The sequence below is a fragment of the Neopelma chrysocephalum genome, unplaced genomic scaffold, assembly GCF_003984885.1.
Source record: "Neopelma chrysocephalum unplaced genomic scaffold, ASM398488v2 Primary Assembly neopelma1_59, whole genome shotgun sequence".
Classification (NCBI taxonomy): Eukaryota; Metazoa; Chordata; class Aves; order Passeriformes; family Pipridae; genus Neopelma; species Neopelma chrysocephalum.
Window position 1 is genome coordinate 23,801,663 of NW_020897714.1, and position 12,714 is coordinate 23,814,376.

Here is a 12,714-nt window from a genome sequence, read left to right on the forward strand (position 1 = left end):
GAATGGCAGTATGTGCTTCAAAGGGCTCCTGCCAAGCACGTCACTGCGATTTGTGTAATGGGCTGAAAGTCTTGAGTGAGCAGTGATACATAAAGGAAAAGTCCTAGTGAAACTAGTGATCCTTACAGCTTTTCACTCCTAAAAATTTGAGGGTAAGGAAATAGCTGTTAGGGTAAGCAGGAGATAAATGTTGGTTCATGGCACCTTCTTTATTCAAGCATTTTCAGTGTGTCCCAGGGTTGCTGTCGCATAGGCAGGACTTACCTTTCTTCATCTCTAAATGGCAGTGCCATTCCTTTCTTCTTCATCTCTAAATCATTTCCAGCTTTCTCCTTGGACATCAATTAGAACCATCAGAACTGATCAAAAAGAAGGAAGAAAAAGTTTTACACAGATGCTTCATTTCAATATCCTTCCTAATTTTTTGTTTTAATTTTCACATTTTAAAAACTTTTTTCAAATACTTCTTTGGTTGCGAAAAAATTTCCCTTTAGTCTCCCATAATCAAGTAATAATAGAAACAAAATATGTCTCCTTCAATATCCACATTAAAGAAGTTTATGCCTGTCCCTCTTGGGAATTAGCTGCTACTGTGACTTGCATTTTTTTCATCTCAAATCAACTTTCTTGTGGGATCATATTAATTTCTCTGTAGTGGTAGAAATGGAGTTGCAGGCATTTGTTTTTCTCAGAATCAGGCTGAGACTGAATCTCTGGCCACATCTGTGGCCAAGTTGGCCAAAGGATCTAGTTTGTCTTAGAAGCAAAGTGTCTCTTTAGTAGCAGTAGCCACAAGAAATTCTTCACATTAATGCCAGCGAGGCTCCAGAAGCTCTCTGCTCCTGAGTAGCTCCTGTCCAAATAGTAGGTCCAAATAGTTCAAAGCTTTCCATGTTCTCTGACTGGTACATCTTCTGTGACTGTGCACAGGCTGGGAAGCAGCACCTCAATTGATTTCAGCTCTCCCAGTTGCCACAGTTTGCTGGATTTTAGAAGACATCTTATGGAAAGCAATTCAACAGCAGCTGGCATGCAGGCTCCAGGCAAAGCAGACCCAGGCTCTGTGGGCTCTGCTCCCAGTGCTGCTGGTCACAGTGCCAGTGTCTTGGGTCACCTGCCAGCATGAGGGACAGAAGCACGATATGCTCCAAGATGGAGCAATGGGCCACTCCCAAGCTCGCTCACTCACAAGCCAGGGTTGCTTCACAGCAAAGCACATAACTCACTTTTTTTCAGATGCCTCGCAAATATGAAAAGGAGTGTGAGGGAGAGGACAAGGTATTCAAGTCAAAGGGTCCGAGCACTAGGGTGGGAAGAGCAGAATCCACACTCAGTAACATTTATGCTTATCTCAATATTGTACATGGCACTTAGTTCCTGTAGCAATTTGAACCTCATAAATACCAATGACAGATAGTAATTAGCACCCCATACATACCATCAACAGATGATCTTGCCACTAGGAAGCAAAAACAAGCTTTTCATACCCAACTGGCCAAGCAAGCTTGAAGGTGAAAATAACAAGAAGATGTAAAAAACACTGAAAACAAAGATCTTTCCTTGGACTCAATATTATGATGGAAACAAAATCTAAGCCATCAGCCTTACACTAGCCTTTGGCTCCAAAATGGCCCAAGTCAATTTATATCTGGCTGATAAAAGGGTAGTTGATTGATTCATTATAGCCAAAGGCTCAGCTCCTAGGAATGGATGTTGCTTAATTTTTTTCTGGGATCTCTTTGATCTCTGCTGGAGGTTGAGGAGCAGACTCCAAATTATGAAGTATTTTTGGAATTATATTGAGACCATTTCACAGAAAAGTCACCTTCAAGTCTCAAAGATTCTCTCTAGAGACACAGGGAGGGTGGAAAACTTCTAGCATGACATTTTTATCTGAAAGAAGAGGAATATAGCAGATCTTAAAAGAATGGTAATCCAATCATATTTGGATGAACATTAAGATCTGGATGTAGGATTTCAAGTTTTCTACACTTTAAACTAAAAGCACAAGTTTCTATGAGGGTATGTGGAAGCAATAAAAGATTTACAGTTCTCTGTAGATCAGCTAGAGGAGATAGGCATCCTATACATGGCACATGGGAGAAACTCACCTTTTAATTCAGTGTGTTGAATTCCACAGCAGCATTTATTCCAGGTTAACAACAGGCAACAGCGATATGGCATCTGCTCCCTACCATTCCCCCTCTACACAGAACCCTCCCTGTCTCCCCATCTACCTTAGGGTCCAGAGAGTCTTTCACCTTGTCCTGTCTGCCAGATTTTGGTCATATTTGCTAGGCTGCTGTAGAGCTCCTGCAGCCAGAGCAGTGGTTGAGAGTCTGATAGAATCTGGGGGTCTTCCCATCACAGATGGCGGTCAGCAGGTGAACTCACAGTTCAGTATCTGGTAAGTGCTCTGGCAAAGCAAGTCACAGAACAAGGAAATCTCCTTCAGTGTAACTCTAGTAACCTCCTCTGTAATAATATAGCAATGTGGAAGACTCCACATTCACTGGCTGTTTTTACCTGAGCATTAGAAAATATTAAATAGCATATTTAGCAAAACAAGAGCTTTTGGGTATTCTCTTTGGCATGCAATTGTCAAGGGCAGAGCTGCACATCGAGTTTGTATCTATGCTGAAACCTCCACTGACTTAATTAGAATAAAATGAATGAAGTGTAGTCACTATAATCTGCTTTGCAGTGACACAAATGTGTAAAAGCCATGTTCATATGACACGATTGTCCAGATTTTGCATCCAAGTCTTTGACAAGAATAGCCAGGTTTGGGGGGGAGAAGAGGGAAGGAGGAGAGAAGGGAAGATCATAAAAATTTCTCAGCTGATATTGCTAAAACGCTTGGAAACAGCCGCTAAGTCTTTCACTGCCTCCACCCTTCCCAGAAGTCTCATTGTGGTAAATAATGTTGCACTTATTTGAAAACTCAGGTTTCATAAGGCTGGCTGTGCCGGGGGAGCCGGCAGTGCAAGCAGCACCGAAGATCTCTGGTCCTAAACGCTGAAACCCGGCGCTCCTGCCCCTTTGGTTCCTGGGAGCATCTCTGTTTGCTTTCAGAAAGCGGCTCGAACTTCTGCCTCAAAGTTAAAGCATATCGTGACAGATACTCTAATCACAATGTCTAAATATAATACAAGGAAAGACAATTTAAGAGAGCTGAGCTACACTTTTTTAAGCAACTGTCGGGAAACTGCCTCTGTGGCTTGCTGCTTTAGAGTAAGATTAAATGAATCAGTCTCACCATTTGAATGCGTGGGAAGTCAGAGACAGCAAAGTGACAACTAAGGATGGTTTATTTATAATTGGGCCCTCCTTCTGTAGCTGTTTGTGCACAAGTCCTGTGCACTAAGTACGAAAGTACCTGCCCTTTATGTGAAATTACTCACAAATGCTACGTGTAGGTCAGTAGATGCCTACACTGGTTTGGCTGATTACAAAGTTCATGTAATTATTATTGAACTGTCTAGTGATGTTTAGAAAAAGAATACAGCTTATTATGCAGCAGCTTCAGAGGCTCTGACTCCATGGTCCTTCAGTCAGGAGTCTTTCACAACAAGGAAGAGCCTGAGCTGGGCATTGTTGCCAGAATTCTGGAGGAATGATGTAGAGACTGGGGCATCCCCTTGTGCAGCAGCTTTGCAGCCAAGGGCAGGTCTGTGGGGGCTGGAGGGCAGAGGCAGCATTGTTGGATGTTTTACCAGTGGGGACCTTTGATGCTTAAGCTGCAGTTCCCCATTCCTGGAGATAAAACACCTCTGAGTTTAACCCAAAGGTTTCCAAAACAAGACTTGCCAAAGACAGGCAGGAGTGCTGTAGCTGCAGATGCAATCACAAGCTTGGGATAAATGCAGTAGTTTATGGTACTGTTTGATTAACGAGCCCAACTGGAGTAGCATTGCAAGGAGAAATAGGTTTGTCAAAGGAAAAATGTGGGTTTCTCATCTCCACCACCTCAGGATGTGGCCCTAACCTTTTGAAGTGTCATTCTGAGTAAGGAAAGGCAATATCAACAAATCTGAAATAAAGTTGCTGAGAGAAGGACCTGGGCGTGGCTGAGGAGAGCAACATTTCTCTTTGCCTAGCCTCCAGGTGGGGAAGTCAATGGAGTGAAGCTGAACTCAAGCTTTTATTCCTCCCCACTTTGGCAGGCTTGGCCTTTAGTCTGTAGCATCAGCCTGCCCCCCTAACTAGGAAATATTATTAAAATGGCATTAAATATTAAGTGAGACAACACAGCATCTCTCGCAGTGAGGGAGCTCCTGACACAGCAATCTTTTCCTAATAAACTGCCTTGACAAACAGTTTACTTATGTTCTTATTTCAATTAGATGAACTAGTCTGCAGTGGTAAGGGTGAGTGTGGCTGGGTGTTATTTTGAGAAGTAGTAAATATTTATTCGGCTCTCTCAGCATAGAAGTGGGTGGGCAGCAGGGTCCCAAGACAAGACCTGATCATCACAATTGTTAAAGCCACAGTCACAGGCTGCGGTTAACCAACAAAGAACAATGCTCTTGTGTGAACCCATCACCAATAGCTTAGCTATTACTATTGGTACAGCATTAACAGTGATGGACATTGTGGTCAGGTTTGGCTCTTGTAGAGATCTGGGCTGGAGAAGGAGATAATGTCCATTAAGTAGTCAAATAAGAGTAAATACTAGAAGGGTTTCCCATCCCGCCAAGCTCAGTGCTGTGTTGTGGCAGGCACTGCGTGTACCAAATATACTCCTTGCCCTACAGTGCCTAAACACACCAAGTCCCCAAATAGATCTGTTTGGTCAAGTCATGGACTCAGATCTCCAGGCCCTCAGCTGAGTGAGGGAGTGGTGCAAAGGCAGGAGTGGTGCTGGAAGGTACTTGGAAATTTAATCTAAGCAAAGAAAATCTTCATCTCTGCTTTCCTGGAAACTTTGCCTGCAATTTCAAATATTTTCTGTTGACAGCATGAAAGTCATGGAAGTAAACACGTGTGCTTGTCTTTGAAACACTGCTGGTCTGCTGGGCATTTTGGGAGGGAAGATAAAAATGTTTAACTTGGGAAAAGTAGTTGCTTTCCAGAAAATCCCTCAAGGCTCTACACTGCGCATGGGTTGGAAGCCACGAGGTTTCTGTCAGCACATCTGCACTTATCCCTGAAGTATAGTATAGAAGATCAGCTTAGGCTAAGTGCCACAGAAAATTTTATTACTTTAAAGTCACTGAGTTTGTTTTATAAGGCCTGACCAAAATTTTACCTCAGTCTGTATAATTTTTTTCCCCATTTAATAAAATATCTTTATTTGAAAAGGTTGTTTCAGAGGTTGAAGAATAGATGGAAATCTCTTACCTTGTTGCTGAAGCCATATCTGAGATGAAATATAGCTGTTCTTCGCTGGTAATGCCATGCAATGGGATTTTTTAAGGTGGAGAGTAAAGAATGGGATAAATAAAGCTGAGTGGCGAGGCAGGATATGTAAGTGGACCAGGCACGTATTGCCCAGTAGGAATTTGGCTTGTAAATCATCTGGTTAATAACTCCATAGAGTCTATAATGATAGTTGATGCCTCTTCAAAAAGTCAACACATTTTGCAGAACCTCAGTTCTCCATCCTCATACATTCCTCTACAGCACTTTATACAGTGCTGTAGAATCACAATCTGCCTCACATGTAGCTTTTTCTTTTCATATGTGTTGCCCTTTTAATCTGAAATAGTTTCCTCCTTTCCCTTTGACTGGTGTTCAGGAACAGATTTAAAATGGGCATTACATATAAAATTTCAGATCCAGAAGCAGAGAGTTCAAACGCAAGATAATTCCTCATGTGCATGTCTGCATCCATACAGAAATTATTTGGAGTCTGAAGAATGTGATTTAAAAGTCTGGGCCAAACTTTCCCTCTGAGTGGCTGTATTTAGAGATGTGTTCAGGGGCATCGTAGCATCCAGTACCAGTAGAGCCACACAGGCTGATAGGAATTGAGGGTCTGCCCACAGGGCCCTGCTGATGCCAATGGCCACCAAAAAAGTTGAGTTGATGCTGGAGACTGTCCCTCCCTTGGAAATAGCACTTTAAGTAAGGTAGAGTGTGTGAGTTGGAGTTTAGAGGATGCACTGGTAGTTTCATCAAAGGAAGCTGAGGAATTGCAAAGTGAAAACAGGGCAAAATTTAGAAAGAGATAATTTGAAAAATTTCCTCTTTAAAAATTGGAAAAAATACTGGGGGGAAAAGAAGCATGGAAATATCTTTGTTACACCCTGGAATTGTTTTTACAGGATATAAGGACTACATTTAATCTTTGTTGTGTAGAATGGGAAAAGTTTTTTTCCTTGCTCTAATTGTGTCTCTTAATACAGCCTTTACCGGTGCAATAATTAACAAAGCCTGCATCACAAATGTGGTGCTCTCAGGAGCTAGGTACTGTTGTGCCCTTTCCCACTGCACCAGAGTTAGGAGGCTTTCTAGTGAGCTCTGGGAAGCAGGAGTCTCTCAGGAATTTCAGAGCACAGAAAATGCACAAGTGGGTGCTATTGGCGATTTTCACCATAAGGATTTTTTTCAGGGAGTTTTTCCTCCTTCCAGCCAAGGACAAATCTCTGACACTAGCCCACATTATTGTTTGAAGACAGACTGAAATCTTGTGATTCTGACATCGTTTTATTTTTAATTTCCACACTGCAAATGTCAGGGGAAAAAATACCCTAAAAATTATACTTCAGAAAAGACTATAATTACTTCCAATTAAATCATGGCCCTGGTTGTTTGAAAGACAACCACAGCTAGAATTTCATTATCTGATAAGCACTTTTTAAAAATATATTTCAAAGTTTCTTTTACTAATAATAAGAAGAAAAGGATCCAAGACCCTGTGACAATACCTGAGCCAACTGCAAAAGCTTGACGATGGGAAACCGTGTTTAACCCCTCAAACAGAGAGGCTACATCATTTTTAGGGCATTTATTTCAGTGATACTCCTGATGGGGAAGAAAGTTCAGAAATGTGATCATATGTGGTGGTAGGCCTGGATGAGGTGACCCAGATCTCTGCCTTCCCCGGGGCACTAATCAGACTGTGCGCTTTCATCGCACCTTTCTGCCATCCGTGGTACCTGAAGCGTTTCACAACATCTGTCCATTGCCACACTCCTGTCTGTATCGGGGTACATCTGCTGAAGCCACTGAGGCTTTATCAGCATCATCTGGTTTCACAGTGGGAATTAAGTCTTATCCTCCTGTATGTCTGCATTGTAAATCCATTTGTTACCCCCTGAAAGAGGCATTTACATCACACGAACTGCACTGAGGACGCCACTGATGTTCAGACTCAGTAAAAATATCTGAGTTCTTACAGAGTCCAACTCGATGGTGCACGGGATAATTTTGTTGGAGGGTTTTGTGGTCTTATTTTGAACTTCAGCTATGACTGAGCCATCAGTCCTCAACCCCACTCAAGTATGCAGCGTATTTTTGCTGACTGTTTTCTGATGCACTCAGGAGTCTGTCTGTATCATTTTCCATGCTGAAGAGGGACGCACGGGCTTGAGGGAAGGGGCTTCCACAAAACACCTGCCTGCAAAAAGGCTTGTGAAGGGATGGGTCATACTGAAGGGAGCAGAGTCTAGCAACAGAGCAGCAACAGGATGTAAAGTCAGTTAAAACTATAGCCCCTTTCCCTTAGCATCCCAGACAGCCATTACCACAAGTGTTTAGTTGGTAGGACCCAAAATCTCTGTCATAAGGGACAGGATTTTCTCCAGGTGAGACAATCTCTGCAGAGGCAGCCTATAATGAGTGTTTGCTAATGATGATCCTTGTGGGTCACTTCCAACTCAGAATATTCTGTGATACTGTGATTAGCAGTGATGTAAGGCTGGGAATGGACATACCATAGCAAACTGCCTGGGCATCCACAACTTGTACACAGGACAGACACTCCTGCTATCCACGGAAAAATTCTCCCCCAAATATTCCACATCACAGTGGCTAGTCTCTGAGCTGGTCTTATTAAGTGGAAAGAAATTAAAAATTGCAATTGACTCACTAGTAAAAATATGTGAGTGTATTCAGCAAATAAAGTAGATTCCCTGAGCACTTACCTAATAATTTTACTTTTAATTAAACTGTCCATTCCCTCACTGATTTACATTTAAAAAGAAAACATCTGTGTGTATTTCACTGGGAAACCTTCCCCTGGTGTTTTAAGAAAATATTTTCCTTTGCTTAATGCGAAATATTTGGGACCTGATCCTTACTAACAACATGCTGCCTTCCAGCTCCAGCATGAAGACAAACAGGTATAAAAGGTTGTCACTGAAGGGGATGTGCTCACCTTGTGTGATTACAGCCTTTCTCTCCTGTTTTTTCTTTGGGGTTTTTTGGTTTGTTATGTTGTTATTGTTTTCTTAATGTCCCTTACAGTCTTTTATTAACACATTCTTAGGCTCAATCTTTCCAAAGAAACAAGTGCAGTGGACGATTAACCAAGAAAGCTGGGAGCCACAAACCCCCTCAGCTTTCTTTGAGGGAAAGAGGAAGACATTGCATCTCAGCAGCAGGCACCTCTGCAAATGCCCCTGGCATGCTCTTGGCACAGCCAGGGCTTGGTGGAGGTACCAGAGAAGAGGAGGTGATGCCACCATGGTGTTTCTGGCTCTGAGAGACCAAAGGGCACCTTGTGTCCATTCACGCAACCCCCCTAAAATGGGAATGAATGTTTTAAAACTCACCTGCCTTCCTTCTTATATCTTGACTTCCAAAATCTGTATTAATTTCTAAGAGAAAAGAAAGAGAAGCCCAAACTCTCACATTTCCAGCAAAAAACAGTAACCCCTTCTACTCCCACTGCAGTTAAGTATAGGCTGAGGTTGTTACCAGCAGTCCCCCGAGACACCAGTCAAACACCATGTGCCTTTCTGGAGAAGTGAGTTACATGCTAAGACCACCAAGATTTGTGTATGGGGAGCAGAAATGGAGCCCCCTTGAGTGCCCACCCAGTGCTGTTAAAAGGCCACCTCTCTTTTCCCTGGCTTAGTATCTGCCATCACCACCCCCATAGCCATTGTGGGGATGCTGCGACCTCGGTGGTACATGATACTCTGTGACATGGCTGAGCGTGCCATGTACTTGCACTCAGACTGCGGTTGTGTTTATAGGAGACCCAAATATGCAAATGGAGAAATGAAAAATCTTAAGATGAGACATTAATATGTGCTTCGCCGGTGCTGGTTTGCCATTCTCTCCCGAGTGAAGAGGCCAAAGAGAAGAAGTAGTCTGTTGAGGTGGGAAAGTCTCTCAGGATTCAAAATTTTAGTGACACCTCCTGCAGTCTCAGGCCTGCAGAGAGTGGACCATGATCTCTCCAGCAGAACGGCCTTGTCCCAGGACTGTTGCAGCTGCGCTGCCGACGACTCGCTCCTGACAGGTATGTCCGCACCATGGTTTTGTCTCTAGCTCAGGGGCCTAAGGTGTAACATCCTTGCATGGATGCTCAGTTTTGGAGAAAAAGGAAAAAAGGTTGTAGGCTCAGAGCTGGGCTATCTCCAGAGTGCATCCCCATCTGTGCACAGAAATGGGGAAGTGCAGCAAGGGATTGTGCACCTTGGATCCAATCATGCGCCCTAAGTCCTCTTTGAAGGAGACTCTCGGGTAGAGGCCCCTGTGTGAGCTGAGAAGGAAGGCTGTGCCCAGCAGGGCAAATCCCTGCTCCCTCTGCATGCCCACAAACCACCAGCTTCCTCTGTGCACCAGGTTTTCGCAGCCAGTCTGGGCCGAGGTCAGGACCTGTTGGGGCTGGTTTTTGTTTACCAAATATGCTGTGGCCTCATTTGGCAACAACATTTAAAAACGTGTAAGATCAGAACAGTCCTTGTTGGTGAAAATATCCCTATGAATTTTCCTATCTTTGGATGCATTATCAGCAGATGAGAATCTGTAATGTCCTTGGCGATACTGAACCTGAGAAGCAATCAGAAATTGTTGTCCTAGACCAGCCAAGTAGTCCATCAAGTTCATCACCTTTCCCTTAAAAGAAGCAGAATAACCTGTGCTTTGAAGCCAACAGCTTTAGCATTTGCCTACATTACATGCAGGTTTGGCTGCTCCTGCATCCCCCTTTGTGCTCTACCCACCAGCCACAGGGCCAGGGACACCACTTTTACGTCTGGGCCACACACAGTGAGTTCTGCAGGCTCCTCTGTCAACCCCTTCCTCTTTTCTTCTGGCAAAAGGGGTGAGGAGTGAGTTTGGTTTACGTTTTAAGTTCCTATGCCACGCCAGCTTTGATGGACATGGAGTTAATGCAGACTCTAAGGGCTATGGGATAGCTCAGAAACAGAGGGAAAAAAACTATCAGTGCAGTCTCACATAGCAGAGGCTGGTACCCCCACCCCCATTCTGCAGCCGAGGAGAGCAAGGGTGATGTGACTAACCTGGAGCCATGCTGCAGCACAATGCAATGGCAAGAAGTGAAGCTGGCTCCTATAGCAGCCTGCTCCTCTGGTTTTGTCCTCTGCTTTTCTCCGACACTTCTCCTCTGTGGCTCTGAGACAGGGCTCCATGGCTGCTGCTCTGATGAAGGGCAAGAAGGCAGGCTGGGCTCAGAAGCGTTAGTAGCCTTGGAAAGCAGATCATGTTCTCCATCATAAAGAAGACAGCGGCACAGAATTACAATGACCAGAAACACATTTCAAGAAAATATTAGATTTTCTACTCATGGCTAGAGTTGAACCCTGAGGGTTACCATGGCTGAATAAAAGAGGGGCGAGAAGCAAGTTCAAGTACTGTGCCCATCTCCATCCGCATGCTTGCCCTCCACCTCTGGCCTGGACTTCCCCAGTGGTCCAGCTGGAGACAGCACCATTTCTTTCCAAGATTTGACCATGGCTGGTCTCGGGATCACTCTCAAAATGAAGCAGGGATGAGACAGGAGCAGGTTTTGCTCCCTCTGCTGTACATAGTCTTCCAGTGCCATCCCAGCCTACTTGGAGCCCTCAATCACCTCCGCCAGTCCTGCATGGCACTCCTCGATACATTTCACACGTATCCTCAGCTTCATGCAGTAAACACAATGCTAATGGGCCATGAGACAGCTATCCTCTAGTTTCAGGCATTTTTCAGTGGAGGGAGAAAAATCATGCAAAACACTGAAAATACCTTGCTAACAAAAGGGCCCACGGGAGCCTGGGAATCACATCCTCCACAGCGCAGCATGGCCATCCTGCTCCATCGGCTGGGTCACCATGCATTGCTCCCTGGCCTGCTTTTATCTGCCAGCGTAGGCACCCGCAGCACCCCGAGATGAGGGGCCAGGCTGGCAGGAGCACTTGGCTCTCATTAAAATCCACAAGTAAAAGTTACCTCTTGCCTCCTCCTTGAGACATCAACGGGAGTAGCTGGGTGTTGAGCCCTGCTGTGATCAAATACTGCGGTGGGAGAGGTCTGAGCTGGCACCAGCAGCAGCAAGAGGCAGCGTTTTTATGGACCAGCAGTAACTGCAGGCACAGAGAGAGTATGTCTTCACTGGACCAGTCCCAGACTACTCATCTGCAAGGAGCTCCAGGCAGACAGATCCAGACGGCAGTTAATGCAGGATCACAGCCCGAGGTTTTGTTTCCACCTTTGCCAGAGGCTTTGCATGAGTCTCAGCTTCCTTTGCCCTCGTAATGGGCACCTGATGACTGACCTTCCTTTGTAAAGCTCCTGTCAGGCAATGGGGGCTCCTGTAGCTTCACCTACTGCTTTCCTGTATGCACTGACAAAAATGATGTTGGTCGGGTTGGTGATCCTACAGCACGAGCTCAACCGGAGAGATGGATCATTTAAAATAGAAAAAAAGCTGGGGGGGGGGAGGGAGAGAATAGGCTGTCAATCTTAGTTAGTAAACACTTCTTTTATGTGGTTCCTTTTAAAAAAAAAAAAAAAAACCAAAACCAAAAACACAACCTGAATCCTAAAAGCAACAACGTATGTTTATTTTAAATGCATCCGCTAAATATTTACACTGCAAGTAAGCTAAACGAAAAAAAAAAAAAGATAAATTGGAACTTTTGTCAGTGAACCAGATTGCGAAATGCCTTGAGGGAATAGAAGATTTATTTGGGGAGAGGGGGAGAGGTAGGAATTTTCCATGCTATTGTAAAACATGAGCTCAAATTATATGATCCCCACAGCCAGTCAGTTGCAAAGCTTCAATCAGCTGCCTTTTTATTTTTTTTTCCCTTCCTCTCTCTTCTATAAAGAGGAGGGGGGGGAAAGACAGAAGAGTTTCACCAACTTCTGTTGACTGTTCCTTTTTTCTCCTGATTGAAATGTGTTGTTAAACAAGATCCCACATAATCTCAGCAGAGGGTTTCTCTCGCTCGCTCCCGCTCCTTCTGGGAAGCCGCGATCGGTGCCATCGGCGCTTGATTATTTGCAAACTCCCTTCGCTGCTTTTTTTTTTTTCTCCTTTTTTTTTTTCCTCCTCTCCGTCTCGGTCTCCGTCTCCCTCTCTCTCCCTCCGTCTCTCTCTCCCTTTCTCTCACCCCCAGTGCAACTTTTGCAGGCGCCCCGGCACACGCAGCCATGCCGCGCTGAGAGCGGGGGCACCGCGCCAGCCCCCCTCCTTCCCTCCCTCCCTCTCCTTTCCTCCCTCCCTCTCTCCTTCCCTCCCTCCCTCTCTCCCTCCCTCCCCAGCGCCGCCGTCCCGAGCCGGGGGGGCCCCGCCGCCCGCCGCCCCTGCCC

The 12,714-nt window shown here is 44.8% G+C and overlaps 1 long non-coding RNA gene across 1 annotated transcript; it reads right to left on the bottom strand.

Annotated features, from left to right (window-relative positions):
* Positions 1 to 276: 276 nt before the first annotated feature.
* On the bottom strand, positions 277 to 11,206 carry LOC113966158. The gene is made up of 3 exons (XR_003533722.1): positions 10,422 to 11,206; positions 2,238 to 2,416; positions 277 to 359 (listed from the first exon to the last, which is right to left on the bottom strand). It is a non-coding gene; the product is annotated as an uncharacterized LOC113966158 (long non-coding RNA).
* Positions 11,207 to 12,714: the final 1,508 nt, after the last annotated feature.